This window comes from Muntiacus reevesi, chromosome 1 (genome assembly GCF_963930625.1).
Source record: "Muntiacus reevesi chromosome 1, mMunRee1.1, whole genome shotgun sequence".
NCBI classification, from domain to species: domain Eukaryota; kingdom Metazoa; phylum Chordata; class Mammalia; order Artiodactyla; family Cervidae; genus Muntiacus; species Muntiacus reevesi.
Window position 1 is genome coordinate 168,959,416 of NC_089249.1, and position 22,078 is coordinate 168,981,493.

Consider the following 22,078-nt stretch of genomic DNA (forward strand, 5'->3'; position numbering starts at 1 on the left):
CTCTAGTTGCAGCGATGGTGGGGGCGACTCTCCGTTGTGATGTGCAGGCTTCTCGCTGTGGTGGTTTCTCTTGTTGCTGGGCGCAGGCACTAACATACAGGCTTCAGTAGTTGCAGAGCAGGGGCTTAGTTGCTCAGCAACACGTGGGGTCTTCCTGGACCAAGCATAGTACCCGTGTCCTTTGCATTGGCAGATGGATTCTAAAACACTAGATCATCAGGGAAGTCCTAAGAGAATTTGTCTATGTTAGCAACTTCTCTGTAATCTAAATCTACTTTAAAATAAAGTTTACTGAAAAAATAATAAAATATAATATGCCTTAAAATGTTTTAAAAAAATTACATGCTACATTTCAGAAAATTTGAAATACAATGAAATTTTAAATTTTAAAAATCATCCCAAATTCCCCAGCTGTCAGGGGTTAGTACTGCACTCTCACTGTGGAGGGCCTGGGTTTAATCCCTTTTTAGGAAACTACAATCCCACAGTCATGCAACACAGCCAAAAGAAAAAAAAAAAAATCCCAAACAACAAGGTCCTACTGTAGAACATAGGGAACCATATTCGGTATCCTCGACTGAATCGTAATGGAAAAGAATGTTTAAAAGAATGTATATATATATATATGTATAACTGAATCACTTTGCTGTACAGGAGAAATTAATGCAAAATTGTAAATCAACTATCATTCAATTAAACAAGAAAATAATCCCCCAAATTTTGCTGTGTCTGTGTCTGTGTGTGTTTTTAATGAAAACTACCATACTGTATACACAGTTTTCTGTCTTGATTATTTTACTTAACATTTATCATTAAGCATTTTTATGCATATTCATTTTCGAGCCCTTCAAGAGCACCAGAAGCAATGACAGTACAAGAACACTGAATATACTTGGAACCAGGAACTCTTAGAGAAATGACTGATCGCTGAAAGAGAATGAGCCTGCAAATGTTTTGTTGTGCCAGAAACTAAGCAGTGCTCAAAGAATGATGTGATATTCAAAAGTACACATGAGCCAGCTTAAAGGAGCTTCCCCTGGTCAAGTCTAGAATAATTTGAAAATCAATACTCATTGATTAGTCAATCATTAGTGACAGCAATGAAAAATAACTCAGGGAATAAAATGAGAAAGCAGTTCTAACAGTTTCCTCTATTTCCCCATTCCCTTGCCAGTACTTGATAGTAGCACTATTTTATGTTTTGCCAACCAAAGGATAAAAAGGAGTAGCTCACTATTATTATAGTTTTAGAAATCACTACTTACTAGCAAGGAATATTTACTGAACATATGTGTTTATTTCTTCGGAGAATTTTTGATCATATTCTTTGCCAATATTTCATTTGGATTATCTGCATTTTTCTTATTGATTTTAGAAACTCTTGCTGTTGTTCAGTTGCTAAGTCATGCATGAGGCTTTGTGATACCATGGACTACAGCACACCAGGTTTCCCTGCCCTTCACTGTCTCCTGGAGCTTGCTTCAAACTCACATCCATTGAGTTGGTGATGCCATCTAACCGTCTCATTCTCTGTCGGCCCCTTCTCATCCTGCCCTCAATCTTTCCCAGCATTAGGGATTTTTCCAATGAGCCGGCTCTTCATATCAGGTGGCCAAAGTATGGGAACTTCAGCTTCATACTACCTGATCAGTCCTTTCAATGAATATTCAGGGTTGATTGCCTTTAAAATTGACTGGTTTGATCTCCTTGCTGTCCAAAGGAGACTCAAGACTCTTCTCCAACACCACAGTTCGAAAGCATCAATTCTTCAGCCCTTAGCCTTCGTCTCAGTCAGTTCAGTGTCTGACTCTTTACGACTCCATGGACTGCAGCACGCCAGGCTTCCCTGTCCATCATCAACTCCTGAGGCTACTCAGACTCATATCCATTGCGTCGGTGATGCCATCCAACCATCTCATCCTCTGTTGTCCCCTTCTCCTCCTGCCTTCAACCTTTCCAGCATCAGGGTCTTATCCAATGAGTTGGTCCGTCACATCAGGCGGCCAAAGTATTAGAATTTCAGCTTCAGCATCAGTCCTTCCAATGAATATTCAGGACTGATTTCCTTTAGGATAGACTGGTTGGATTTCCTTGTAGTCCAAGGGACTCTCAAGAGTCTTCTCCAACACCACAGTTCAAAAGCATCAATTCTTTGACACTCAATTTCCTTTATATTCCAACTCTCACATTCATACGTGACTAATGGAAAAACCATAGCTTTAACTAGACAGACCTTTGTTGGTAAAGTAATGTCTCTGTTTTTTAATATGCTGTCTAGGTTGGTCACAGCTTTTCTTCCAAGGTGCAAGCATCTTTAAATTTCATGGCTGTAGTCACCATCTGCAGTGATTTTGGAGCCCTCCCCCCCAAAATAATCTCTCACTGTTTCCATTGTTTTCTCCATCTATTTGCTATGAAGTGATGGAACCAGATGCCATGATCTTAGTTTTTTGAATGTTGAGTTTTAAGCCAACTTTTTCACTCTCTTCTTTCACTTTCATCAAGGGGCTCTTTAGTTCTTCTTCGCTTTCTGCCATAAGGGTGGTGTCATCTGCATATCTGAGGTTATTGATATTTCTCCCAGCAATCTTGATTCCAGCTTGTGCTGCATCCAGCCCGGCATTTCACATGATGTACTCTGCATATAAGTTAAATAAGCATTTTGAAAATACACAGCCTTGATGCACTTGTTTCCTGATTTGGAACCAGTCTGTTGTTCCATGTCTAGTTCTAACTGTTACTTCTTGACCTGCATACAGATTTCTCAGGAGACAGGTCAGCTGGTCTGGTATTCCCATCTCTTTAAGAATTTTCCACAGTTGTTGTGATCCATACTGTCAAAGGCTTTGGCAAGGTCAATAAATCAAAAGTAGATATTTTTCTTGAAGTCTCTTGCTTTTTCAACGATCCAACGGATGTTGGCAATTTGATCTCTGGTTCCTCTGCCCTTTCTAAATCCAGCTTGAACATCTGAACATTCTAAATCCAGTCTTCCTCTAGAAATTCTTAATTGTTATAAATATTAAGGCTTTGTCTGCTACATATATTGCAAAATTTCTCTCCTAGTCATTTGATTATTTAAAAAAATTTTTTACAGTATTTTTCAAGGGTAACTGTAATACAGTGGTTGAGAACATGGACCCTGGAACTAGGCTGCATGAGATCTAATCTGAGGCTCCACAATTTAGTAGCTGATCTTGAGCAAAGTATTTAATCTTGTTGAGCCTCAGTTTCATTATATGTAAAAGGGAAATGATAATAGTGCCTGCATCATAAGATTATTAGGGTGCATAAATGCATTAAGAGAAATAAAATGCTTAGAACAGAAGCTGGAACAATAAACTGACATATAAGTGCTGGTTATTATTATTTTTCAGGTGGAAAATTCTGTGTGTGTGTGTAGTCAGTCTTGGCTTCTTGATTTTCTTTTTGTATAGAAAGGTTTCATGCCCTCCAAGGATTTAAAGATAAATGTTTTCCAATATTTCCTTGTAATATTTTTATAGATTGTTTTCTATGCTTAAAATCTATAACAACATATTAGGCATTGTGTTGGTTTCCATGGATACAAGGATAAGCCAAGCCTGAAGACCTGTTCCTTGCCCTCCTGGAGCTTATATTGTAGTGGAGTAATGGACGAAACCAAGAAACCAATTACTAAAAAGATAAAGTAGATATGCATCAGGAAAGAAACAAAAACATTATTAACTTTTCTACATATTTGAAATCTGTTACCTCCTCCACAGAAAGGTCTCTCCTCTTTGTAATGTAGTTTATACTTAGCATTAAAGAAAGCAAATAGATGAACAACAAAGACCTACTTTATAGCACAGGGAACTATATTCAATACCTTGAGATAAACCATAAGGTAAAAGAATATGAAAAAATATATAGGTATAACTGAGTCACATTGCTATACAGCAGAAATTAGCACAACATTGTAAGTCAACTATATTTCAATTGACAAACAAACAAGCAGACAAAAAAAGCAAGGACTCCCTGGTGGTCCAGTGGCTAAGACTCCATGCTCTCAATGCAGGAAGCCTAGGTTCGGTCCCTAGTTGGGGAACTAGATCCCACATGCTGCAATGAAGGCCCAGAGCAGCCAAATAAATAAAATAAATTTTTTTAAAAAGCAAATAGAAAAAAAAAGGGGGAGTGGAGAAAATAAGTCTGGCCCAGCAGCTTTTGGTAGACTTCATCCCTTTTGCTCCATCTTTTCTGGCCTATGTATTATCTCCATTGTTTTTTGTTGTAGTAAAGCTTCTTTGTAACCTTAAAAAGATTTTTTTTTCATTGAAATATAATTAACATATAACAGTATATTAATTTCATGTGCACATAATAATTTGATTTTTGTATCTATTGTGAGGTAGTGCTAGTGGTAAAGACCCTGCCTACCACTACAGGAGACATCAGAGACATGAGCTTCATCCCTGGGTTGGGAAGATTCCTTGGAGAAGGAAATAGCGAACCACCCCAGTATTCTTGCCCGGAGAATTTCATGGACAGAAGAGCCTAGCAGACTACAGTCCATGGGGTCACAAAGAGTCAGACAAGAATGAAGTGACTTTGAAAGAAAGTGAAAGTGAAGTCGCTCAGTCATGTCCGACTCTTTTCCATCCCATGGACTGTAGCCTACCATGCTCCTCCGTCCATGGGATTTTCCAGGCAAGAGGACTGGAGTGGGTTGCCATTTCCTTCTTCAGAAGTGACTTTACACACACATTTATTGTGAAATGGCCACCACAATAAGTCTATCTAACATTCATTACCACACTTAGAATTTTTTTTCTTATGATGAGAACTTTTACCTTGTAACCTTTCTTTCTTTTTTTGACCTCACATTGAGGTTAGCTGTCGGGAGCCATTATGGGAGGTCTCGCCCGTGACGAGGTCATGTAGAAAATACTAGGCAGGCAAGGCCGTCTAGGATAGGGACCCTCCAGGTTGGCCTCGGCCTCTACCCCACCCTGTATCCTCCCCCCTTTTCTGCTGTTGTTCTTGTTTGCCCTGTTGCAGATTCTTGTGTTGCTTGCCGAGAGCTCTCCTGCTCCTCTTTCACTGAATGAGGACCAACTTAAAACCCTAATTAATAAATCTCCTGGACGCTGGTACCCTATGAAGGGGCCAGGGATGAAGGAAATGCTTCAATTCAAACCCTTTTGCTGGCATTCTGGCTTGTTTGATAAATATTTGCTCTCATTGCACAAAATGCTCATGATTGTTCTAAACATCCTAAGCACAGTACACTAACAAAAGAAACTATTAAGCATAGGTCCCTCCGCGGGGTGAGAAAAGCCCCACAAATGTTATAGCCACATATACGCCCAATAAAAAATAGTATAGATAGAGATTAGCCCCCTTGCAGGTAATTAACTTTTGGACTAAGAGCCTGTTTTGTGCCATATCTGCTGTTTTTGCAATCCTTTGCATTTCTGTTCTGTGAAAATGTAATCCTATCTAGTTCCCTTGGAGATGACACCTAATAGAAAGAAAATAGATTAACCACAAAAAAGACAGGGTCGGCTACTGAAGTTGCTTAAAGTTGCACCAGGTGCAAACCATAAATTGTCAACAGGCCTGAAAACCAAAAGATATTATACATAGAGATTAACCATTAAAAAGGCCCTAATAGGCACAGAGCCCTTTGGGGGGTGAGGAAGCCCTATTAGAAAATACAAAAAATATTGTTTTAAAAGTGGTTATTAGATCAACGTTTGATTGATGTTAATGTGCTGAGGTTGTGCAGTGGAAACTATTATTAATATAGTTAAAGATGTAGTAAAATAAGAGTTTAGCCCTAGTGTAAAAACAATAAGATAATTGTTAATTTTAACCAAGAGCGCTAAACATGGGCTGCCTCACCAGAGCCGCAGAGTCTTTGTGTGTTAAACTTTTTAGATAAATCTAGCTGAGAATTTCTGCAAAAAAGACTGACTTTTATGTTAACAGGATTGTATTTCTATTATGTTGCAATTTGCTGTACCATGAGACTGCCAATTTTCTGTTTTCTGCTAACCTCAAGGCCAAAAGATAATGTACAAAAAATCTATGGGGAAAACCTCTCATAAACAAAAAAAAATACAGAGCACACCTGGTTTCGTGAAGGACAAGCTGATGTAATGTTAAACTAAGTCTGTATGCTTATCTGTCCCTTAGAAATGTACCAACTTAGGGTATAAAGGCGATGATGAAAAATAAAGCAAATGCCAGACTCTGCCGCACCTTCCTGGTCTGGTCTCTCTCTCTTTTTGTTTCTTTCTCTCTCTCTCTCTCTCCCTAGCAGATTTGGCCTTCTCAAGGCCAGTCCTACGTGTCTCTCTCTCGCCGACGCCGTTCATCCTGAGGGTTCCCCTGGATCCTGCTGGGGCAGGACCCCGGCAGCTAGCCACTGCAGTGAAAACGCTGAGTCCTAACCACTGGACTGCCAAGGAATTCCCCCTTTCTTGTATCCTCTTGCCATTGTCCCATGGCTCGAAGGCTTTGGTGCAGACTCACAAAGAAATTACAAATACTGAAGAAGGATAAGAAGTAAAGAAAGGTGGGGACTGCATCAAAAGGGACATCAGTGACTTTTTCAAAGTACCAGAAGCTGAATTTCAAGGCATTGAAACTCATCTTTTGTTTGTGTGATTATGGATTCTGTGGATGCTTCTAATTCACAGGTCAGTCCTTTGTCTTCCTTTTGAGAGCTGCTTTTCATTCAACTCTGCTAACGATCTCATTTCCATAAATTGAAATCTCTTCAAACCTAGAAATGGAGCCACTTCAGTTTCATCAAAACAGAAGTTCTGACCTGGAGGGGTTCATTTCTCTTCTTTCAAGGGTAGAAGGCACTTGACTCTTGAAAGAACAAGCATTCAGGTGGCCAAGTAGGAGAATGGTAAAAGGTTTGTATGAATTGAGAATGGTGGTTTGTCACAAAGTATCAGAGTGGCTGAGCATTTAAAGATCTAGAATACAAGTCCCAGTTGTCTTCTATATATAATGGAGTTCAAAGTTACTTTCTAGTAAAATCATAGACTATGTCTTTATAGCAGGTCTCATGTACTGTTCTATATGCTTTAAATGTTCCCTTAATCCTCCTAATTCTAAAAATAAGTATCAATACCATTATTATCATCCCTGTATTACAGATAAGGAAATCTCCCTCAAGGCCTGGAGATGTTAAGAGACTTGACAAATGCATATAACTAGTGAGCAGTAGACTCAAGATTCAAACACACAGTCTGGTTTTAGAATTCTGTGTACTGCTTAAAAGCTATGCTGACCTCTCAGGAGTGAGTTTTGTCTGTCCCGAAACATTTTTGGTTTTGTTGTTGTTTTTCTTTTATAAAAAAGGAACCCTCCTCCCCCGCCAAAAAGAAACCGATTTCTTTTAAAAGACATACAAAAGACATCTAGGGTAGACAATTTCTTGTGAATTTTAAGAGAATGAGAAACAAGGGATAGAGCAGTTTTCTTATGGAGTTGGACAAACCTTCCCAAGAAAAGATGCTAATATTTCAGATAAGAATTAAGAGTTTTGAACTTTTCCAAAATCACTCTTTCAGACTTGTGAAACTGAGGTAACTTTCTGAAAAACAACAGCAACAACAAAAAATTGAGTTTTTAAAATGTATTTATTTTGGTTGTGGGTGTGTGGGATCTTAAGATTCCCGACCAGGGATTGAACTCAGGTTCCCTGCATTGGAAACATGGAGTCTTAACCACTGGTCTGCCAGGGAAGTCCCCTGAACATCTTTATAACTTTGTAAAAGACAATAAGGTAGAAGAGGCCATTCTCCCCTGAAGGGCAGTGGGAAGGCGACGGGAATAGGAAAGGGGGGAGTGGACACTGGCAGATGAGTCCCAGAATGATAACCCACAGGGGTTGGGAGAGGGTGACAGATCTAATCCAGTTTTGTGAATAAACTGGTCAGAATTTTAGCCCATTTCCTCCTAGCATCATCTCTTGCGTGACTGCTTCGTTTCCCCCCAAATAAACGGAGCCGATGGTCGAAAACAGAAGAAGGCTGTTCGTGCAGTGGATTCCCCGGCTGCTTCAGAAGCATCCTATTCTCACTCCCGCGAGGATTCTTAAGAGGCAGTTCAGGGTCTAAATTCAGCAGCCGAGAAAAGGCAGTGGGGGAGGGACGGCAGCGGGTAATGCAAGACCCGGGGAGGAGCTACTGAGCAACCTAGGGATCTGGCCTCCATGGGCACTCTGAGGAATCTCTCTCCGTTTGCCTGTCAGGCTTACTTTGCTGCTCATCTTTTATCCTCTGTCCAATAGGATTCGTGTTTATTTAAAGTCCCAGCCCTTGCTGCAGCCATTCACCAGGCCCGATGAATCTTGAGTCATATTGCCAGCCTTTTACTGGTTTAGAGAAGCCCCAGGGGGGAGGAGGACCAGGGTTTATTAAGATATGTGAAGAGATGTTGCTGCCTGAAGTGGGGGAGTGAAGCTCCTGCCCAGGCTTTCCCTCCTGAGAGGAGTGTTCCTTGAATTAACCCCAAGGAGAATGTATTTTCATCCATTATGGTAGAATAGCAGAGAAGACTTAATTAAGCTCAGTAATAACACATCAGACTCTTCTTCAGCTAAACACCCATTGTTTAGCCAGAGACATCATTGCATTACTTTACATTTATCTCATATCTCCTTACTTCATGAGAATTTTACAAATGGGGACTTAAGAGTCCAGATTTGCATTTTCATTTCTTTAGTGTATTAGTGTAAATTCAGTTTACAGTAGGAACTCAGATACTGAGCACCTAAAATTGGCCAGATTTTGGAGGGGGGAGGAATATGTTTTTTCTCACATTATTCTACTTAATCCTCACAGCAATGTTTGGAGGGAGTTACAGGTCACCCTTCTTTTGGGGGTAAGGAAAGGGAACCTGTGAGCAAAGTGACTTACTAGGGACACAGCTTTATTCCCAAGGTTAAGATTCATATCCAGATCTATAAAAATTCCACAATGCATACTTTTTTCAATGTGCTTTGCTTTATTTAACAGTCATGAAACATTCATAATGCATCTAAGATATGATTTCACAGGCTGAATTCACAGATAAAGGATGTAGTCTCAGACTTCTAAGAACTCATAGCCTTGTGGAGGTAATCTGCAAGTCAGCAGACCATAGAAATGCAATGCAGAGTGATCAAGCACAATGACAGACCCAGAACAGAGTGTTTAGGAACAAAAAAGGAGCAAGTGACAGGCCCTGCCTGAGAAAGGCCAGGGAAGATGACCTTTAATCAACCAATGTCTGCTGCATTCCAGGTCGTGGAGCATGGGGATGCACAGGAATAACAGTCAAAATTTTGTAGTGGGCATTGTACTAAATATGTATTATCTATCTCATTTAATCCTTATAGCCTTGAGCCCGAGTTAAACTTTGAAAAACGGCAAAGGGAAGTGGAGGCAGCCTCCTCCTGCTCTCTCCCGCCCATGGTACTAACTCTAGGCTGTTGGGAGAATATGAAAATCTTGAATAGTGGGACTTAACCTAGAGCAAAGGCCACATTCTGGGCCTGTCTGAGGGCAGGCAGATGAGACAAAGGCTCTTTTGCTGCTCCTGCAGTTCCAGTGACTAGCAGGGGAGGGCCAGTACCCAAGCTGGCTTTCACTAGTGTCAAAAGTCCAGGAAGATATTGTGGTCTGAAATATTAAAATTCACTCCAGCTTGCCCCAGATACACCCCGGCAGTGTGTAGCATGCCTGCCAAAAACCAACCAGCCTTGATGATCTTGCCTGCTTTGTCCTACCCTTCTAGATTATTCCTTTGCGTTCTGTTGGGGAAACGTCACTCAAGCTGTGCTTTCACTGTGCTCTTTACTCAATGAAGTACTCAAAGCCGAGAGGTTATTTTCAGAATTGTTCCTGTCTAACCAGGGTCACCACATAAGAGCCCAAGTTGGGTTCCCAGAACTTAGATGTCACATAGATAATAATAACTAACTTCAATTGAGAACTTACCAGAAGCCAGACTCTATGTTAAGACTATGACCCACTTTACTTCATCCCAGGTGGTATTATTACCCTTATCCTTTTATAAATGAGGAAACTGAAGCTCAGAGAAGTTCAGAAACTTGCCTAGGGACAAATGACCTGAGATGGAACTGGAATGGAAACTTGAATCTGCTTCATTCCATAGCTGACCTATGCTACTTTCAGCATCTGAGAATGAAACTAGGAAATGTCAGCACATAATGGATGAGGCATCTACAGCCAATCTTTAACATGAGCTATGGATCTGTAGCCGAGGTGACTTGGAAACACTCAAACCCATGAAAGGGAATTTGATTGGCTCCAGTGTAGTAGTATTCAGACTGGTAAGGTATACCAGTATACCAGGGTCCCTTTTAAGGAGATAATTTAAAATTTGTCCTTTTGTAGTATATGATTTTTTTTTAGGTGACTCGAAGTTACTAAACAATTTATTTTAGATTAACAGATAATTAAAACTAGCACTAAACAGTTGTTTTTATAAATTCTTAATAACACTCATAAAGTATTTTTTACATTTAGCTTCCCCTGTGGCTCAACGGATAAAGAATCCACCTGTAATTTGGGAGACCTGGGTTCAATCCCTGGGTTGGGAAGATCCCCTGGAGAAGGGAAAAGCTACCCACTCCAGTATTCTGGCCTGGAGAATTCCAAGGACTGTATAGCCCATGGGGTCGCAAAGAGTCGGACACGACTGAGCGACTTTCACTTTCGCTTGGTAATGCATATTGTTTAATTCACTTTAAATTAATTAATAATGTAAGAAAAATATTATTTATCCACTGACACTGTTTTTTTTTTTTTTTTGCCACAAGGCATGTGGAGTCTTAGTTTCCTGACCAGGGATTGAGCTGCGCCCCCTACAGTTTAAGTATGGAGTTTTAACCACTGAACCCACCAGAGAAGTTCCTCTACCAACACATTTAAAACAGGTATTTTAATCATGTGTACTTAATGTGTGTTGAAATTTAAATGGAAATACAAATATATATTAAAAAGGACATTCATAACTTTGTGTTTGGGATTCTTACAGTTTATTTATAAATTTTTGCATCTTAAATTTCTAAAAAATCAACTCTTTTACAATGTGTTTCTAATTAGTGTTCTTAGAAAATATTATGTTTCTCAGAAATAAATGGAGACCTTTTGGGGCTATTATTTGTAAGCACTTTTCAAATAACATTTATGTAGGTAGTCGACATTCCTCCATAAATGAAAAACAAGCTCAATTGGATATAGTTGTCCCTTTGGGCAGGATACTGTAGTGTTTAAGGGTATGAAGATAGATTGCTTAGGTATAAATCTTGGTTCCACCACTTGGTAAATTTGTGACTCTAAGTAAGAAATCTCTCAGTATTTCAACTGCCTCATTTCATTGTTTTTTTAAAGATAGAGGGAAAAAAATTATAGGTATATCTTCCCTAGTGACTCAGATGGTAGAGAATCTGCCTGCAATTCAGGGGACCTGGCTTGCATCCCTGGGTTGGGAAGATCTGCTGGAGAAGGGAATGGCAACCTACTCCAGTATTCTTGCCTAGAGAGTCCCAAGGACAGAGGAGCCTGATGGACTACAGTCCTTAGGGTGGAAAAGAGTCAGATGCAACTAGCAATTAAATACAAGCACACCGTGGAGATATTGTGGGCTTGGCTCCAGACCACTGCAATACACACAATACTGCAACAAAGTGAGTCACATGATTTTTCTGGTTTCCCAATGCATCCAAAAGTTATGTTCACACTAGTCTGTTGTCTATCAAATGTGCAGTAGCATTATGTCTAAAATAAAGCACATTTTAATTTAAAAAATGCTAACTATCATCTGACAAGGCAGGGTTGCCACAAACCTTTAATCTGTAAAAAGCATAATAAAGTCAAGCACAATAAAATGAGGTATGCCTTATAAAGTTGAGAAAATTAAATGAGTTAATGCATGTAAAGCCCCATATACATAAAAGATATTTTATCTTTTCATTTTAGAAAATCCAGAAATTATGGAAAAATAGAGGCAACACCAGAAATCACCCTATCTCAGTAACTTGATCGGCAGTGGCTAATCCTAGTGGTGCGTTTGTACAAAGTAAAAAAGCTGACCCTTCCTCAAAATACTTCACTGCCATCAGTCAGGAAGTTGTCTAAATGGGGGCACCATTTAATAATTACTCTGGGACATCAAGCATAAACCAAGAGTGTCAGGAGCAAAACAGGACATTTGGTTACCTTGTCTACAGATGAAAATGTAGGATATTTTCAATCTGAGGCTATTACTGATCATGTTGAGATGAACAAAATTGCACATAAAGTTTTTTACTGTATTTAGAATTTAGGTTAGATTCCAGCGCCTAGCAGACATACAAAGGGTATTTGTTGAATAAAAATGAATAAATGAAAGAGGGGAAGGGAGCTTGGAGGAGAGGGACACTGAGATTGATGGAGGAGAAAGGAGAGGATGAATTTGCTAAATGGTATGCTACATTATTTTCCAAAAGGGTTGTATCAAAAGTGACTGTTTCAATTTGTGTTAATTTTTTAAATTTTAAATTATTTTTTATTTTATTGTTATTTTCAAAATTTTTGGCCATGTTACATGGCTTATGGGATCTTAGATCCCTGACCAGGGGTCAAACCTCTTCCAAACCTGTCAGTGGAAGCATAGAGTCCTAACCACTGAAAAGTCCACAATTTGTGTTAACTTAGATGAGAAATGGTATCTAATTTTTATCTGCATTTTTGAAATTATCAGTGAAGATGAATACTTGCCATATGTTTGTTCATTTATTTTGGGTATTTTTTACTGAGATCTTGGTGATTTTATAAAATTGTATAAATTACTTATAATAACATATTAAAGATATTCACCACTTATAATTTTTCTTTGCAATTAAGTTTTTCAGTTTAACTTTTTTTTTTTTTTAATTTTTGTCTTTTTTTTGCATGGTGATTTCTAACCTTCATGCATGGAAATTTATTGATATTTTGTTTTGTAATTTATTTGTATCATATTAAATCTTAGAAATTTCTCTTCCTAACAAAGATCTGATATTCATATACATTTTTTTCTCATTATTTCTTTCAGGAGTTGATTTAAAAGTATATTTATCTCTTTAATCTACCTATCTAGAATTAGTTTGGTAATTTTTTCATAAACTAGTTATTTTAATACCATTTATTGACTATTCCTTTTTCATTGATCTCTGATGTTCTCTTGTGGTTAAAAATTCATATATATGGAACTGTATCTGAGCTATCTTCCTCCATCTGATAATTCTTTAAACTCTCAATTTTTTTGATGTTTATAATCAATCCAGAAAAATAATATGAAAAATAATATATGTATATTATAACTCAATCATTTTGTTGTACACCAGAAATAACACAACCTTCTAAGTCAGCTATACTTCAGTTTAAAAAAATCAATCCAAGTGGTCAATTTATGGCTTCCCTGATAGCTCAGTTGGTAAAGAATCTGCCTGCAATGCAGGAGACCCTAGTTCGATTCCTGGGTCAGGAAGATCCACTGGAGAAGGGATCAGCTACTCATTTTAGTATTCCTGGGCTTTCCTGGTGGCTCAGCTTAGCTTCAGGGTGATGATACCTTCAAGTACCTGTGTGGAGAGGGCCTGGAAGGACATGAAGTCCACTGTAGGGGTGAGAGGTGATCAAGGTCAGGTAGAACATCATAGTCACTTCAAGCCAAGTCTCCTTCCTCTCCCCCAACCCATAAACAAGTAAACAGAGAGAGAAATAAATAAATAAACGTTCTACCAACACAGCATGTCTTCCCTTAGCAAAGGAAAGCCATACTGAGTGAGACACTTTGGTTAATCCCATGTTTCCCTTATTGAGAGAGGCGATCTAGATTCTGATTAGATCTGCTGGAAGACTTACTCAGGTATTGAAACCAACCCTTACTATAGGATATTTGCTTGAAGGTTCAGTAACAGAGTACTGGAGTTTCTGCAGCTGGCCGCTTTCCAAGGAGATGGAGGAAGTGGCATAGCCACTGAGACACCTAGTGGGGAGTATCTTTACTGCACTGTTAGAATTTGCCATTTGGGCCTACCTAGCTTCCAGTGTTTGGAGAAGGAAATGGCACCCCACTCCAGTGTTCTTGCCTGGAGAATCCCAGGGACAGAGGAGCCTGGTGGGCTGCCGTCTATGGGGTCGCACAGAGTCGGACACGACTGAAGCGACTTAGCAGCAGCAGCAGCAGCAGCTTCCAGTGTAGGAGAAGGCAATGGCACCCCACTCCAGTACTCTTGCCTGGAAAATCCCATGGATGGAGGAGCCTGGCGGGCTGCAGTCCATGGGGTCACTAAGAGTCGGACACGACTGAGCGACTTCACTTTCACTTTTCGCTTTCATGCATTGGAGAAGGAAATGGCAACCCACTCCAGTGTTCTTGCCTGGAGAATCCCAGGGACGGGGGAGCCTGGTGGGCTGCCATCTATGGGGTCGCACAGAGTCGGACACGACTGAAGTAACTTAGCAGCAGCAGCAGCAGCAGCTTCTAATGTTTGGAGAAGGAAATGACATTCAAGTATTCTTGCCTGGAGAATCCCAAGGACAGCGGAGCCTAGTGGACTGCTGTCTACGGGGTCGCACAGAGTCGGACACGACTGAAGCGACTTCGCAGCAGCAGCAGCTTCTCAGGACAGAGGAGCCTGGTGAGCTACAGGCCATCGGGTCGCAAAGAATCAGACACAACTGAATGACTAACATTTTCTTTCACTTAGGAACCCCTTATTACTGGGAAGAGTGGGTTTGGGGACCTCAGGTGCCCTCTTTTCTGCTCCAAAATAACTTGAGGCCTCTATTGCGTTTGTGAAGCTACAGAGATAGATCTGTGCTGATAGATCTGGAAACTGAATAGCCTCTGCAAAGTTGGAACTACAAAGCTAATTAACACAAATTAAGCTGACCAACATGGTAACTCAGGCCTTGGGATACAGTTGAAGATGTAAATTTAGCCAATTCAATTAATATTCTTTCAGTTCAGTTCAGTTCAGTCACTCAGTTGTGTCTGATTCTTTGCGACCCCATGAATCGCAGCATGCCAGGCCTCCCTGTCCATCACAAACTCCCGGAGTTTACTCAAACACACGTCCATCGAGTTGGTGATGCCATCCAGCCATCTCATCCTCTGTCGTCCCCTTCTCCCCCTGCCCCCAACCCCTCCCAGCATCAGGGTCTTTTCCAATGAGTCAACTCTTCGCATCAGGTGGCCAAAGTATTGGAGTTTCAGCTTCAGCATCAGTCCTTCCAATGAACACCCAGGACTGATCTGCTTTAGGATGGACTGGTTGGATCTCCTTGCAGTCCAAGGGAGTCTCAAGAGTCTTCTCCAACATCACAGTTCAAAAGCACCAATTTTTCGGTGCTCAACTTTCTTCACAGTCCAACTCTCACATCCATACATGACCACTGCAAAAACCATAGCCTTGACTAAATGGACCTTTGTTGGCAAAGTAATGTCTTTGCTTTTTAATATGCTATCTAGGTTGGTCATAACTTTCCTTCATTAGGGAGTGGCAATATGTTTTATCAAGCATATTATCTCCACCCCCTACTTTCTATGCCTCATAAAAAGTCAAACCAGAGAATTATTATACTTTTTATTATTGAAATTATAGTTTGAATTATAAGTTCATCCACATTCAGAGTATCATAGACTGAATGTTGTTCTACAGGCCATTCAGCATAATTTTCCTCATATTTGAACTATGGAGTTGTGTTTAATATCAGAAATTAGTCATTTATGACTGGGGCCATTCTTCAATAGCTCAGAAAAGGGAGACTAATGGATTTGTTCATTCATTCATCCAAATATATGTTGAGTATCCACCACCAGGTTGCAAGGATTTGGTGGTTTAAGGAGAATCTCAGTCATTGCCCTCATGATCTTACAGACTAAAGAGTACAATTTAGAAAGTCTGTGTAATAGAGTGGGATGAGTGTTACGAGAGTGAAAGTTCAGGATGCCAATCAAATGAAGCAACTTGGTCTTTCTTTGGGGTCACAGGAGGCCTTCAGGGAAGGGTAGGTAGAAGTTAAGTCTTAAAAGGTGGGTAGGAGCTAACCAAAAAGTGGTAAGAAGGTAGCTAGAGAGAGATTATTTCAGGTGAGAGCAAGTTAAAAGAACTAAAAGGTAGCCAGTATGACTGCAGCAAAGAATGCAAGAGGGAGAGACAACTGGAGAGAAATGTGATGGGAATGGAGGTTCACCTTAGGAATTTAGGAGCTTATATATTTTTTTTCCTATGGGCAATTTGAAGACAACAAGGGGTTTTAAAGAGAAGAGTAAGAGTAAGAAGCATCAGATTTACGTCTTTAAAAGATAATTTTGATTACTACCTGGAAAATAGAAAGAAAGGGCAATAGTGACACCATTTTTAGGGCCCACTGCTTTGGGAGCATGGTAAACAAAGTAAGTCAGAAAGAGAAAGACAAATACCATATGATATCACTTATATGTGGAATCTAAGTATGACACAAATCAACATATCTATGAAACAAAAACAGAGTCAGATATAGAGAACAGACTTGTGGCAATGGGGGTGGGTGGTGGGTAGGGAGGAGGGGAGGGAAGGCATGGGTGTTGAGGATCAACAGAGGCAAAGTATTATATACAGGGAGGAAGAACAACTGTGCACGCTCAGTCTCTCCACCGCGTCCGACTCTGCAACCAGTGAACTGCAGCTTGCCAGGCTCCTCTGTCCATGGGATTTTTCTGGCAAGAATACTCGCGTAGGCTGCTATTTCCTTTTCCAGAGGGATATTCTCATCCCAGGGATTGAACCCACCTTTCCTGTGTCTCCTGCATTGCAGGCGGATTCTTTTCCCACTGAGCTATCAGGGGAGCCCCTACTGTGTAGCAGAAGGAACTATATTCAGTCTTCTGTGACAAACCATGATGGAAAAGAATATGAAAGGGAATAAAATAAGTATATATATGTACAATTGTTGTACAGCAGAAATTAACACAACATTGTAAATAAACTATACATCAATAAAATTTATTTAAAAAATAAGAGCCATTACTAACCTTGCCTCTTTGAAAATACACTAACCAGACATTGGTTACTGAAGTCAATTTGTCTTCTGGCCTATAACATTCAAGAGCTTCTGATTTTTTTCAAAACAATAACTAGTATTTATTGAGCACTTAACAACTATACTAAACACTTCACCTAATCTTCACAACTTCCCTAAGGAGTGTGTCAGAAAAGGATAGAACCTTGGGACGAGGCCCTGGAGATGGAACCAGAGCCTTAAAATGTTATGCTTCATTCATTCATTTAGCATAGTAAGCATTTCTGTGCTCTTGTTTGTTAGGTACCAATGGTACAGACTTAAAGAACTCTGACAGAATCTCAGTGCAACAGAGGAAACAGACAATAAACAAAAGAAATAAACAAGATAAAAACTAGAAATTGTAAAGAGAACTCTCATGTATATTACATCACATATAGAATGGCATTATAGAGAGGGGAGAAGACTTTTGAGGTGACATTCAAACCGACATAGAAGAATGAAGAAGCCATAACTGCTGAAAGTTGGGGGAAGAGCACTTTGAGCTGGGTAAACAGCAAGTCCAAATACCTTGAGGCAAAAACCATGCAGACAAAGTAACTTGATAAATCCTAAGAAAAGATAGGGGCTTCCTGTGGATGGGGTTTGGGAACTAGAAAGATAAGAATGGGGAAGCAGACGTGGGCGGGGGGCGCTTTTAAATCTTGGTAAGGTGTTTGGATTTTATTCTAAGAGCAACGAGAAACCACTGAGGGCCTTTAAATAGGGGAAGGAAAATGACATCTGAATTATTTTTTCCTAAAAGTTTACTGTAGCTGCTGAATGGAAAATGAACCAGGACCCAAGAAGAAAAGGACCCAGAAAGAAAGCAAGGAGAAAAGTTATAAAGTGGTTGCAGTGAGACTTCCCTGGTGGTCCAGTGCCTAAGACTCTACAGGACCAATGCAGGGGGCCAGGATTGGATCCCTGGTCAGAGAACTAGACCCTGCATGCCACAACTAAGAGCCAGCATAGCTAAATAAATAAACATTTTTTTTAAAAAAAGGTGGTTACAGTAATTTAGGTGAGAGATGGAGGTAGAAAAGATTAGGTTGTAGTGATATTTTACATATATTTCAGAGGTAGAAATGACTTTTTAATTTCATGCAGAGGATAAATCCCTGTTATTGTTAACTCTATGATGCCATTTACTATGCTGGGGAAGACTGGCAGGAATATATTAGGTTGATAAAGTCAAGAGCTCCAGATTGGACATACTCAGTCTGATATGTGAGCTAGACCTCTGAATGGAGATGTCTAGTAAGCAGTTGGATATATAAGCTGGGAACTCAGAAGAGAGATCTATCCTATCAAGTAAGTAAAAATGTAAAGATTATTAGTATTTAGAAGGTGTTTGAAGTTTTGAAAAGACTATCTAGATCAAAAGAGAGCCTGGTTATTAAAGTGAGTCAAAAACTGAGATGTGAACCATCTCATCATTTAGAGGTCTGAGGAGGAAGAAGTCAGCAAAGGAGACATCACTGAGGCAAGAGGAAAATCATCTGAGTGTGCTGTCACGGATGTCAGTGAGAAAGTGTTTCATCAAAGACAGAGTACCATCTATGTTGAATGTTTCTAACAGGTAAAAAGAAATAGTATAGAAAATTTTTATTGAACTTGGCAATATGTAGCTCATTGGGGGGCTTCCCTGGTGGCTCCATGGTAAAGAATCGACATACCAGTGTAAGAGATGTAGGTTCCATCCCTGGGTCTGGAAGATGCCCTGGAGAAGGAAAGGGCAACCCACTCCAGTATTCTTGCCTGGGAAATCCCACATGGACAGAGGAGCCTTATGGGCTACAGTCATGGGGTTGCAAAGAGTTGGACATAACTTAGCAATTAAAACAGTAGCAGCTTCTTAAAAACAAAAACAAAAACAGTAGCAGTGGCAACAGCAGGCTCACTGGTATCCTTGGCAAGTTTAGCAGAGGGTGGACCGATTGAGGTGGATTGAAGACCGCAATAGAGGTAAGGAAACGGAGACCTTCAGCACAGACAAGACCTTCTAGAACTAACACCAAAAAAAGATGTCCTTTTCGTCATGGAGAACTGGAATGCAAAAGTAGGAAGTCTAGAGATACTTGGAGTAACAGGCAAGCTTAGCCTTGGAGTACAAAATGAACCAGGGCAAAGGCTAAGAGTTTTGCCAAGAGAACGCACTGGTCATAGCAAACATCCTTTTCCAACAACACAAGAGACAACTCTACATGGACATCACCAGAAGGCCAATATCAAAATCAGATTAATTATACTCTTTGCAGTAGAAGATGGAGAAGCTCTATATAGTCAGCAAAAACAAGACCTGGAGCTGACTGTGGCTCAGATCATGAACTCCTTCTTGCAAAATTAAGACTTAAATTGAAGAAAGTATGGAAAACCACTAGACCATTCAGGTATGTCCTAAATCAAATCCCTTAGGATTATACAGTGGAAGTAACAAATAGATTCAAGGGATTAAATCTGATAGAGTGCCTGAAGAACTATGGAAAGAGTTTCATGACATTGTATAGGAGGCAGTGATCAAGACCATCTCCAAAAATAGGAAATGCAAACAGGCAAAATGGTTGTCTGAGGAGGGCTTACAAATAGCTGTGAAAAGAAGAAAAGCAAAAGGCAAAGGAGAAAAGGAAAGATACACCCATTTGAATGCAGAGTTCCAAAGAATAGCAAGGAGAGATAAGAAAGCCTTCCTTAGTGATCAATGCAAAGAAATAGAGGAAAACAATAGAATGGGAAAGACTAGACATCTCTTCAAGAAAATTAGAGATACCAAGGGAACATTTCATGCAAAGATGGGCACAATAAAAGACAGAAACGGTATGGACCTAACAGAAGCAGAAGATATTAAGAAAAGGTGGAAAGAATACACAGAAAACTATACAAAAAAGATCTTTGTGACCCAGATAACCATGATGGTGTGATCACTCACCTAGAACCTGACACCCTAGAGTCTGAAGTCAAGGGAGCCTTAGGAAGCATCACTATGAACAAAGCTAGTGGAGGTGACAGAATTCCAGCTGCACTACTTCAAATCCTAGGAGAGGATGCTGTTAAAGTGCTGCACTCAATATGCCAGCAAATTTGGAAAACTGAGCAGCAGCCACAGGATTTGAAAAGGTCAGTTTTCATTCCATTCCCAAAGAAAGGCAATGCTAAAGGATGTTCAAACTACTGCACAATTGCACTCATTTCACAATCTAACAACGTAATGTTCAAAATTCTCCAAGCGAGGCTTCTACCGTACGTGAACTGAGAACTTCCAGATGTTCAAGATGAATTCAGAAAAGGCAGAAGAACCACAGATCAAATTGTCAACATCCATTGGATGATAGAAAAAGCAAGAGAATTCCAGAAATACATCTACTTCTGCTTTATTGACTAAACCAAACTCTTTGACTGTGTGGATCACAACTAACTGGAAAATTCTTAAAGAGAAGGGAATACCAGACCACCTTACTGCCTCCTGAGAAATCTGTATGCAGGTCAAGAAGCAACAGTTAGAACTGGACATGGAACAACAGACTGGTTACAAATTGGGAAAGGAGTACATCAAGGCTGTATATTGTCATCCTGCTTAATTAACTTATACTCAGAGTACATCATGCAAAATGCTGGACTGGATGAAGCATAAGCTGGAATCAAGATTGCCAGGAGAAGTATCAGTAACTTTAGATATGCAGATGACACTACCCTTATGGCAGAAAGTGAAGAGAAACTTAAATAAGTGAGTGAAAAAGTTGCCTTAAAATTTAACATTCAAAAAACTAAGATCATGGCACCTGGTCCCATCACTTCACGGCAAATAGATGCAGAAACAATGGAAATAGTGGCAGACTTTATTTTCTTGGACTCCAAAAATCACTGCAGATGGTGACTGCAGCCATGAAATTAAAAGATGCTTGCTCCTTGGAAGAAAAGTTATGGCCAACTTAGACAGCATATTAAAAAGCAGAGACATTACTTTACCAACAAAGGTCCATCTAGTCAAAGCTACGGTTTTTCCAGCAGTCGTGTATGGATGTGAGAGTTGGACCATAAAGAAAGCTGAGCACCGAAGAACTGATGCCTTTGAACTGTGGTGTTGGAGAAGACTCTTGGGAGTCCTTGGACAGCAAGGAGATCCAACCAGTCAATCCTAAAGAAAATCAGTTCTGAATATTCATTAGAAGGACTGATGCTGAAGCTGAAACTTCAATACTTTGGCCACCTGATGTGAAGAACTGACTCTTTGGAAAAGACCCTGATGCTTGGAAAGATTGAAGGCAAGTGGAGAAGGGGACGACGGAGGATGAGATGGTTGGATGGCATCACTGACTCGGTGGACATGAGTTTAAACAAGTTCCACGAGTTGGTGATGGATGGGGAAACCTGGCATGCTGCAGTCTATGGGGTCGCAAAGAGTCAGACACGACTGAGCGACTGAACTGAACTGAGCATAGACAATTTTAGTGCTGTTGCAAAGTAGAGTGGAAGAAATGAAATGATAGGGTAAAGAGAAAGTTTTGTTTAAGATGGAAATGATTCAGTAGAAGTAACTGATGATACAGCAAAGAAAAATCCCTGAGATGGCATGGGGGGTTGCAGCATGGAATCCAAATCATTGGGGCAGGAGTAGCAGGTGGGGGCCTAGGGCTTGCCATTTGGTAGGGGCAGAGACACACTTTTCAGGAAGAAAGTCAGAGATGATGGGTGCAGATTCAAGTAGTTTGGTGGCTTCTAGCTGGATGAGAATGTTCCTATCTAGTGATTTTTATTTTCTCGAAGAAATATGAGAAGTCATTAGTTATGGGGAAATGACAGAAGAGTGTTGGAGTTTGAACAGAGAAAGTGTGAAATACACTATCTCTGGAAGAGAGAAAGTGAACTCACTAGGGAAATTCGGTAAGATTGACAGGAAAAGCCTAATGCCCTTTTGAGATCTGTGGTCAAAATTTAAAGTGAAAGCCTCAGCCCTTGTTAAAGAAGGTGAATTCTTTGGTCCAACCAGAAACAGAATTTTACCAGGTGAGTAT